Here is a 10,671-nt window from a genome sequence, read left to right as displayed (position 1 = left end):
TTCTATCTCATCCCAAACTAGGTTCCTATAATGTTTCTCTATCATTTGTTTTATAGAGAACTGATTTCTTACCTATTTTATGATGAGTTCTGCATCATCCTTTACCTTTAGTTGTTTTGTCCCTTTTTCTTTGGCCTCTTGCAACCCCAAAAGAAAGGCTTCATATTCTATTTTATTATTTGTGTTCTTGAAATCCAATTTAAAAGAGAATGGGAACATGTCTCTTGAGGGAGAAATCAAAACTACCCTGACACTAGATCTTGAATTAGAGAAACTACCATCAAATTACATCATCCATAGGGCTATTGCGTTAGTTTCTTTCTTACTTTCTTCATGCTCACTATAGGGCAGGATCATGTAGTTTCCAAATTAACATTCTTTGTACAATATCTAGGCTTTGGGGTTGTCTAAAGGTACCACAATGTATTTGTTCTTTGATTTTGGTTCTAATTTAATCTTCTTTTTACTCACTAGAATTAAATCCTCAAACTAATCCATCTTGATCTCCCCTCCCATATCCTTACAAAATTTTCTTCTTAGAAACATCCCATAACTGGTGGGGATATCATCCACCAAGATGGTTATTTTCAATCTCTTATCTGGACAAGTGTAAAGGACAACATGTACATCCTTGACTTGACCCACAAGACGCACTTGTTTCCCATCTATAGATTAGCATTGTCCAAAAGTTTTAGTGAGATCAAGGCCAAGGGCTTTGGCTACTAGAGTTGGAAAATCATATGCCCCCAAATCTATAATGCAATTGCTGAGTTTTCACCCATTTAACAATAGAGAGGCATAAAATGGGTTGAATTTCCTAGCTTCAACTTCTCCTTCCATGACATGAGCACAAGGTTCTACATTAGGGACTTTCCTAGTGCTCTCTAACACAAAGACATGCTTCTCATGAGTTGTATGGATCTCTCTAACATTATTAATGAATTGAGCATTTGTGAGAGGTTCCCTTTTCACATATTGGACTAGTTTATCTAACTCTTTAGGGTTCATCCTCAATTATTTCATTGGAGAGATAGAGATGTAGGAAGATTTATAGAATTCCACAATGTCAAAAGTGGAAGTGTTGGATGCCAACTCTATTTTTGATAATATTTTAAAGTTTGCATTCCTTGTTTGATCAGTATGTATGTGTTCTTTCCCTTTGGAGCTAGTGCCAGTAGCATTAGCCCCTGTATAAGTCTTTTAATTTCTTTGGTTTTCAGTCAAGATAGTGTAGGTAGGATCTTGCAATGTTACAAAAGAATCTTCCCCTCTTTCTGTGTTAGACTCTTAATCAAGAAAATAGGTACCCAAATTTTTGGCCTTGCCCCCTTCACATTTGACCAGCTATTTTGCACTAAGAGCATCTTTTTCCATCTGAATGCATCTCAATCAATCGGTACAAGTTCATTCATTATGATCTATGGTTAGGTGGAATAAACACATAGTTTCTTTAGGTACTTATTTAATTTACAACCTTGGCTAAGGGATTGTTAGGAAAGGGGTTTTGTCATGTCTTGAGTGTTGTTGCCTTTGATTAACATCTTGACATAGGGATTGGTAAGGACCACTAGCTCTATTTGGCTACCTTTTCAACATAGCCATATCATTCATCAATCTCTACATGAAGAGATCGATGGAGGAAAAGGTAGAAATAGCTCCAGAGGATTGTACTTCTCTTCTCCATTTTCTAGCCATGATCAACACATCTTCCAAATAGATAGCTAATCTTTGAGAAATAGCCAAATTAACTACTATATCTTTTAGTAGATGAAAACTTATGCTAGGTAGGACCACATTTACAAAGAAAATATTCTTATTTTCCCCATTTGGCCTACAGGTGGCAAGGATCCTTTGTATCAGTCTATTGAATTCAGCCATGAATTCCCTCATGGGTTTGTGCATTTCTTTCTTCAACTAGCTTAACTAAAGTAGCGAAGAGCATTCATTATTAGGAGTTTTGAATCTACTGTTGAACATTATCTTCATGTCATCCCAACTAGCTATGGAATGTTGGGGCCAATGATTGAAGCAATCAACGACCATGTTAGTGAGTTCCCAAATGAATAGCCTCATGGCTATCTCTTGAGTGGGAACACTTATGATTCTACATGTTGTGTGGAAGGCACTTAGGTGATCATCTATAGAGGTTTTTCTATCACCATTGAACTTGGGAAAAATCTCAATTACACCTTTAGGCAACACAAATTTAACCCCGAGGTTCAAAGGCCCTATATTTTGTCCCCATAGTTGATTGACAACAATGTTGGCTAACCTAAATTAGAAAGGCTAGCTATTAATGTGAGAAGGGATTAGGACTCTTAGTGAAAGGAGAGATTGTACTAGAGGTGAGATAGGGGAATAATTGGGAGGAGAACTAGGTCTACTACATGATTTACTCTTTCATTTGCTTGGAGTATTAAAATCAGGAAGAAAATTCAAATTCATCAAAGGCTCAAAGTTTTTGTCAAGGACACCCTTTTGTCTTTCTCCCCTTGTGTACCTTTTCTTAGCCAATTTTTTTTTTCTTTCTTTCCACTTTAGGGTCTTGCAAGGGCTTGGAAAAGTCTACCAACCACTACCACTTCTTGAACTTCTAGCACACCTTTTAGCACATTCCTCTTCTCTTTCAAGGATATTCAGAACCTATTGGAATTGCTAATTATTTTGACATAGTGCCTAGGCAACTAAAATCAAGTCAGAAATGATGTCTTCTTGTGTACTTCAAAACCTAAGTTAGGGTACAAAACAAGGAAAATGCCATCATGTGGTAGGACCATTGTAATTCATTACCACTTTAAAGGGCTTAGTCCTCTTCTTCTAGGGACTACCCAGTAGAGTCACCAAAAAAGTTGTTATGAGCATCATTGATTTTCTACCTTGGGCATAGATTGAATTATTGATTTTTATAGGAAAAGATAATATATTCACTAATAGTTATGTAATGTAGTATTTTATGTGTTTATATGCTAACATCAATGCGAAAGGGGGATATTGTTAGCTCTAACTAATAATGTTATTATTGTTGGAAATGTAGAGTGTAACTGGGAGGGGAGGGGTGAATTAGTTACAGCAAAAATAATTCCTTGTCTATAGATGTCAATTCAAACTTTCACTAATCATGCAATACTATTCAACTCAGTTAACACTACAATATTACTATTACTCAATTAACAAAGCAATCTTACAATTATTAATTTGTTTTAGCCTTTAATCACTTAGTTATGAAAATGTAAAGCATAAGAAAATAACATGAACACATATGGCACCAAGATTTAAAGTGATACCATATTCAAGAAAACCACCATGAAACTAGTTACAATATTTTAAACTCTTCTAAAGTGAGCCCTGTTAGGAGCCAACCCTGTCAAAGGTTACAATACATACTATTAAGTATGACGTTGTTAGAGGATTTAGATCATCCTATTAGGAGTGTCCTAGTTAGAGGTCTTAAAACACTTCAATCTTGAAATATCACCTTGTTAGAGGATTTACAATATGACTATTAATTCTACTCTATTAAGAGTTTTCTTCATTGTTGCACTAGTTAGAAGGTAACACCAATTTGACCTAATTTATGAAGCAACTATCTTTGCAGATTCATATCTATTTTTTTTCTTGACCTCTAGATCCTTGTTGATCAGATGTTCTTTGCATCTTATCTTCTACCATTTCTTGATCTGCCTTTTTCCCCACTCACATATCCATCTTATTTCATATTCCACTTGTACATTCTATCCTCACAACTTGATATTTCTTATATATCATAAGCTAGGACAATTCATCTTGAGTACCCTTCCAAATAATCAATAAAAATCCAAATAGTCAACCTCAATCGATGAAATATTAGATAATTGCATTTTGTTGTCACTTGATCAATACTAAGATTAAATGCTTGGTTAATACTTTGATTCCTTTGATTCCCGACCACTCGATCAATACTACAAGAAGGATACCCTTCTTTAACCAACTACTCTATTTACATTGAAATGTCTTCATTATCCAACTGCTCAAACAATACTAAAATATGCAAGGTTAATATTGCGAAAACTCTTCATTTCTTAGTTAATATGAAATTTGTATAACATCAATGACAACATACAATTGAAGAATTATTTCTTACAAACTCCCTCTTTGGAATTGATAGTAACACAACAGGTCAACATAAACTTATAAACATATGAGAAATTGAATAATATACTTAGTTTCATGCTGATTCTCATCCATACCAACTCCCTCTATGATTATGTTTGGATTTGTCTTAGTTGCTTCCAAATTGAATTCTTCCTTTTGCATCTTTCATCAATTTTTTGTGGACTTCTACCATTCTCTCTCTCTCTCTCTCTCTCTCTCTCTCTCTCTCTCTCTCTCTCTCTCTGACATTCCATCAACTAAATACAAAACTCTCCCTCTTTGACATCAAATGAAAAAGCATACAAACTTTGAAGTTGTTTTGTACCTTTTGTACTGATTCATATATAATATGTTATGCATTTCACACCTAAAGTGTGACAATCTGCATTAACTTGATAGATCTTCAATGTAACTTGGTTGATGCCTCACTAGCTTGTGCTTTAGTGAGCATCTAAAGGGGGGAATAATGCCTAGTTTACATCTTAGATACATAAATATATTCTTAGGTAAAGCCTTAGTAAATAAATCTATTATCTACTCCTTCGTGTTCACATATTCCAATCTCACCTCTTTGTCTTGAACCAATTCCCTTAAAAAAGGATACTTGATTGCATTGTGTTTTGTCTTTGTGTGCATCATAGAATTTTTGGATATGTTGATTGCACTTGTGTTATCACAATAGATAACCACAGGTTCCTTAATTTCCTCCTTCATTCCTCACATTAATTGCTTGATCCTTATTATGTTAGAACAATTGGCTAATGCAACAACATACTTTGCCTCTATTGTAGATTGGGAAACACAATTCTGCTTCTTACTTGGCTAAGATACTAATCTCTTTCCAAGAAAGAATACACCTCCACTAACTCTTTTTTTGTCATCAATGCTTCGTACACAATCTACATCAGTAAAGGCTCTTAACTCAATATTTTTTACTTTATTATACCATAAATCATATTCTTCAATTCCTTTTAGGTACCTTAGAATCCTCTTAATTGTCATCATGTGATTTTCTTTAGGGTTAGCAAAAAATATTACAACTATGCCAACTACCAATGCAATATTAGGTTTGGTGTGTACCACATACAAAATTTTCCCAATCATTGATCTATAAGTAATTTGATTTACCTCTTTTGAATCATAATTCTTTGAAATTTTATGTCCAATAGACATAGGTGTTACAACTAGTTTGGAATCTTCCATTCCAAATGCTTTTAATATTTCCCTGATGTACTTTGACTGAGTGATGATTATGACATCCTTCATTTGATGAACTTGTAGACCCACACAGAATTTAATCTCTCCAAACATAGACATTTCAAATTATTTCCTCATTTCTTTAGCTAATGATTTGCATAATGTCTCATGTCCTCCAAATATGATATCATCTACAAATATTTTTGCAAGAAATATCTTTTCCTATGGTCCTTCCTTAATATAAAAATTATGATTATCATTTGTCTTTTCAAAATGATGCAGGAACATCCTGGGTTTCCTTACACTTTTTTTTTATACCTATTGATGCTAAGTGATCCTTCAAGTGCCGAGTTCTTGTTGGTGCCAAGTGATCCTTTGGGTGTTGAGTTCCTATTGGTACTAAGTGATCCTTTGGGTGCCATGTTCCTATTGGTGCCGAGTGATCCTTTGGGTGCTGAGTTGCTATTGGTGTTGAGTAATCCTTTGGGTGCTAAGCTGGTGTAGATGCTGAGTGCCAACTTTTGCAAAGTCTTTATTTACTGAGTTATCTATGTCTGGTTTTAGTTTGGGCCAATTTTTCTTGCATTTAATTTTGGTATAGGTAGTTAATATCTATTTTGGGCTGAATTGTGACTTTCCTTATTCTAGAATCTTCTGTAAGCCATTTTGGCTAGTATTTAAAGAGGTCTAGGTTTGAGTTTAGGAGGAGTAGGAGAAGTGTGGAGCATAACTAAAAGTATGAATTTGTCATGGGATCTTCAAATGTGAGTATATTTATAATCTTCCATAACCTAGAAGGCCTTATAACTGGGCATGTATGAAGATATTTTGATGAATAAATAAAAGTATTTCACTCTTCTTCCTCCTTTGGTTGCTATTCCTTGTGTTTGATTCCATTGTGTTAACTCTTGCAGGGTGGTTTGGCTAGTTGGGTGAGCCTTTAGCCCTAGTTATTCACTCTTGCCTACATCAAGTGGTATCAGAGCTTGAGGTTCATCCTTCCTTGATTGGATCGTGCAGAATCCTAAGTGAATTTGGGTTGTAGGGTGGCATATCTATAGATTTGACTTATAGCTTGCAAAGGGTTACGATCTTGCAAGAACCAAATTTGTGAAGATGGTTAGTGGTAGAGGGAATAATGTTGATAATGCCATATTGTATCAATTAAGACAAATTGTAGCTAGATTAGATTCTATGGAGATAGCCTAGAGGAGAGGAGCACATCTTGATGATGTAAGTGATGATGAAGTAGTAGCAGAAAACCCTAATCTAAAACATGAAGAAGATCAAGATGAAGAAAAATTGTTGAGAGTATTGTCTAGAGCTAATTTAAAGCTTTCTGTGGAAGTTGTTCCTTATGATGGGAAATTGGACACCAATGCTGTACTGGATTGGATCTCTGATATGGAGAAGTTCTTTGAGTATGAAAACACTCCTAATAATAGAAAGGTGAAGATTATAGTTACAAGATTGAAAGGTCATGCCTCACTGCGGTAGGAGCATTTGCAAACTGATAGAAAAATGAGAGGAAAGGAAAAGATCAAAACTTGGGTGAAGATGGTGAACAAGATAAAGAAAAAATTTCTTCCTATTGATTACCAAGTTAGCTTGTTGAGAAAGATGGAAAATTTGAGACAAAAAGACACGAGTGTTAAGGAGTATATTGAGAAATTCTATAGATTGGACATCAGATTCACACATGTGGATGATGATGTTGAGAAAATTGCAAGATACATAAATGGATTGAGATTTGGGATTCAAGATGAGATAAGTTTTGTGAAATTTGAAAGTGTGTAGGAAGCATATCAATATGCCTTGAAAGCTGAGGAGATCTTGACAAAGAAACATGAACAAAGATAGAGAGGTAGAGGTGGTAGATTCCAAAGAGACAGAGGTAGATCCTATGGAGAAGGTGGTAGATTTGACAATTTTGTGTAAGACAATGGTATATTTGAATGGAAGAATGATGACAAAGGAAAGACCAAGCGGAAAGGTGGTGATTCTTACCGAGGAGGTACTAGTTCTTATCGAGGAAGAGGTAATTCTTATTCTAGAGGTGGATTTCATGGTAATTGTTTCAAATGTGGTTAAGAGGGACATAGGTCTTTTGAATGTAGATCCTTTGAAAGTAGGCAAGGTAATAGAAATGTTGTGATTCAAGGAGAAGATGAGGGTTCACCAAGTGGACCTAAGGTTGGAGAAAATCTGATGGTGAGAAGAACCTTATGTAATAAGAGAAGTGACAAGGAACCTATTTTAAGGAGAAGTCTTTTCAAGACTAGATGTAAGATGGCTAGAAAATGCTACAAAGTGATCATTGATAGTGGAAGTTCTATAAATTTGGCATCAGAAGAGCTGGTTAAAAATTTGCAATTATAGAGGTTGAAGCATCCTAAACCCTACCATGTTTCATGGATCAAAGATGAGCATAAGATATTGGTAAGTGAACAATGCCTTGTGAAATTCAATATTGGACATTACTTTGATGAAGTTTTGTGTGATATTATGCCGATGGATCATTGTCATATTCTATTGGGTAGACCTTGGAAATATGATAGATATGCTATACATGATGGAAGATTAAGTCAATATACCTTTTGGGTGAATGGGAAGAAGAAAATATTGCTTCCTTTGATAGAAAGTCCAAATGAGGTGAATTGTACTACTGTAAAAATTTTCATGGTTAATGGGAAACAATTTGAAAAGGAAATGAAAAGGAACCAAGTTTGTTTTGCTATAATTCCTAGAGGACCAAGTTGTGTGCCAACAAATAGTTTTAGCCGAGTACCAATCAGTTGTGATTGAGTGACAACATAAACTAATGGAAGCTGAGCAATAGAAGAAATTGAAATTTTTTTGAGTGAATCTAAGGATATTGTTGCATAGGATATACCTAGTGGTTTACCTCCAATGAGAAGTATAAGTCATTGAATGGATCTAATTCCTGGAGCTAGTTTTCTAAATAAAGCACCATATAGATTGACACCTGTAGAGAATGAAGAGCTTAACAGGTAAGTACATGAGTTATTGGAGAAAGGATTGATCAGAGAAAGTTTGAGTCCATGTGCTGTACCTACTATATTAATTCCTAAAAAGAATGGAGAATGGAGAATGTGTACTAATTCTAGAGCTATCAACAAGATCATAGTGAAATATAGATTTCCTATGCCAAGGATGGATTACATAATGGATTGTTTGAGTGGAGAAAAGTATTTTACCAAGATTGATTTAAAGAGTGGCTATCATCAAATCAGAATCAGAGAAGGTGATGAATGGAAGACTACTTTCAAGACAAAAGATGGTTTGTATGAATGGTTAGTTATGCCTTTTGGTTTGATTAATGCACCTAGTACTTTCATGAGGTTGATGAATGAAGTTTTGAAAAGGTTTTTGGGTAAGTTCGTGATTGTTTATTTGGATGGCATTCTGATATTTAGTAAGAATAAGGAAGAGCATCTTGAGCATATTAGACAAGAATTACTGAGGTTGAAAGAGGAAAAGATAATGATTAATTTGAAAAAGAGTTCTTTTATGCAAGAGGAGATTGTGTATTTGGGATTTTTTATTTAAGATGATGGTTTGGAGATGGATCCTGAGAAGGTTAACCAATTTTTTGAATGGACTACACCTGAGACTGTGGGTGAGGTAAGATCATTTCATGGCTTGGCTAGTTTTTACAGGAAGTTTATAAGGAATTTCAGTTCTATTTGTAATGCTATGACTGAGACAATGAGAGGAGATAAAAAGGAATTCAAGTGGACACATGGAGCTGATAAATTTTTTGAGACTTTGAAACAAAAGGTTGCTGAGTTACATATTTTGGCTTTGCCTGATTTCAATGAGGTATTTCAAGTGGAATGTGATGCTAGTGGTAGTGCAATAGGAGCTATATTAAGTCAAGAAGGTAAGCCTATTGCTTTATTTAGTGAAAAGTTGAATGATGCTAAAAGAAAGTATTCTGTGTATGATCAAGAATTTTATGCTATTGTTCAAGCATTGAAGAAGTGGAGACATTATTTGATTCCTAAAGAGTTTGTGTTGTATACTAATCATAAAGCTTCGCAATACTTGGGAAGTCAATATAAATTGAATCAGAGACATATGAAGTGGGTTGAGTACTTGTAGAGTTTCACATTTGTTATTAAGCATAAGAGTGGAGTTACTAACAGAGTTGTTGATGCATTAAGTAGAAGACATTCTTTGTTGACTAAAATGAAAGAATTGTATGATATTAACATTTATTTTTTTGAGGCATGGAGAGAGTGCAAAGCACCAAATCTAATAGATCACATAAGTAAGTATGATGAGTATTTCATTCAAGAAGGTATGTTGTTCAAAGGTATTCAATTGTGTATCCCTAGAAGTTCTATGAGAGTTAATTTGATCAAGGAAAAGCATAGTGGTGGATTGGTTGGACATTTTGGAATTGATAAGACATTGATTTTACTGAAAAAAAGGTATTATTGGCCACAAATGTATAAGGATGTTTAGAAATTTGTGAAGAGTTGTGGAGTTTGTCAAGTTGTGAAAGAAGTTAGAATATTGGTTTGTATACACCTATTGTTGTTCCTGAGAAACCTTGGAGTGACATTACTATGGATTTTATTTTTTAATTACCTAAGATAGTGAAGGGGTATGATTCCATATTTTTTTGTAGTGGATGGATTTTCTAAGATGGCTCATTTTATACCATGTAAGAATACATTAGATGTCGAGCATGTTGCTAAAATTTTCTTTAAAGAGATTGTGAGATTGCATGGATTACCAAGAAGTATTGTTTCTAGCAGAGATAGTAAGTTTGTTGGTTATTTTTGGAAGACTTTGTGGAAGAAGATGGGTACTAAGTTGAAGGTTGGTTCTACATTCCATCCATAGACCGATGGATAGACAAAGGTTGTGAATAGAAGCTTGAATAATTTGCTGAGATGTTTTGTTTGAGACGAGGCAAGTAATTGGGAGATGGTATTGGCACAAGCTGAGTTTGCATATAATAATTTTTTGAATAAGAGTATAGGGAAGACACCTTTTGAGATTGTTACTAGAATGCAACATAGAGGAGTATCAAATTTGAGGGATGTTGTTGGTGAAGACAAGAGAAGTGCTTGAGGGGAAGCATTTGCTGATTTCATGAAGTATTTGCATAAGGAAGTGAAGTTGAGGTTGGACCAAAGTAATCAGAAGTATAAAGAGAATGTTGATAATTCTAGAAGACATCATGATTTTGAAGTTGGTGATGAGGTAATGGTTCATTTGAAGAAGGGAAGATTTCCTATTTGAACATATAGTAAGCTAAAGATGAAGAAGTTTGGACCTTGTAAGATCTTGAAGAAATTTGATAGTAGT

Source organism: Cupressus sempervirens, chromosome 10, assembly GCF_028749045.1.
Source record: "Cupressus sempervirens isolate cs-2001-9-10 chromosome 10, ASM2874904v1, whole genome shotgun sequence".
Lineage (NCBI taxonomy): Eukaryota > Viridiplantae > Streptophyta > Pinopsida > Cupressales > Cupressaceae > Cupressus > Cupressus sempervirens.
The sequence above is the reverse complement of the archived record's forward strand: the minus strand, read 5'-3'. Positions refer to the sequence as shown.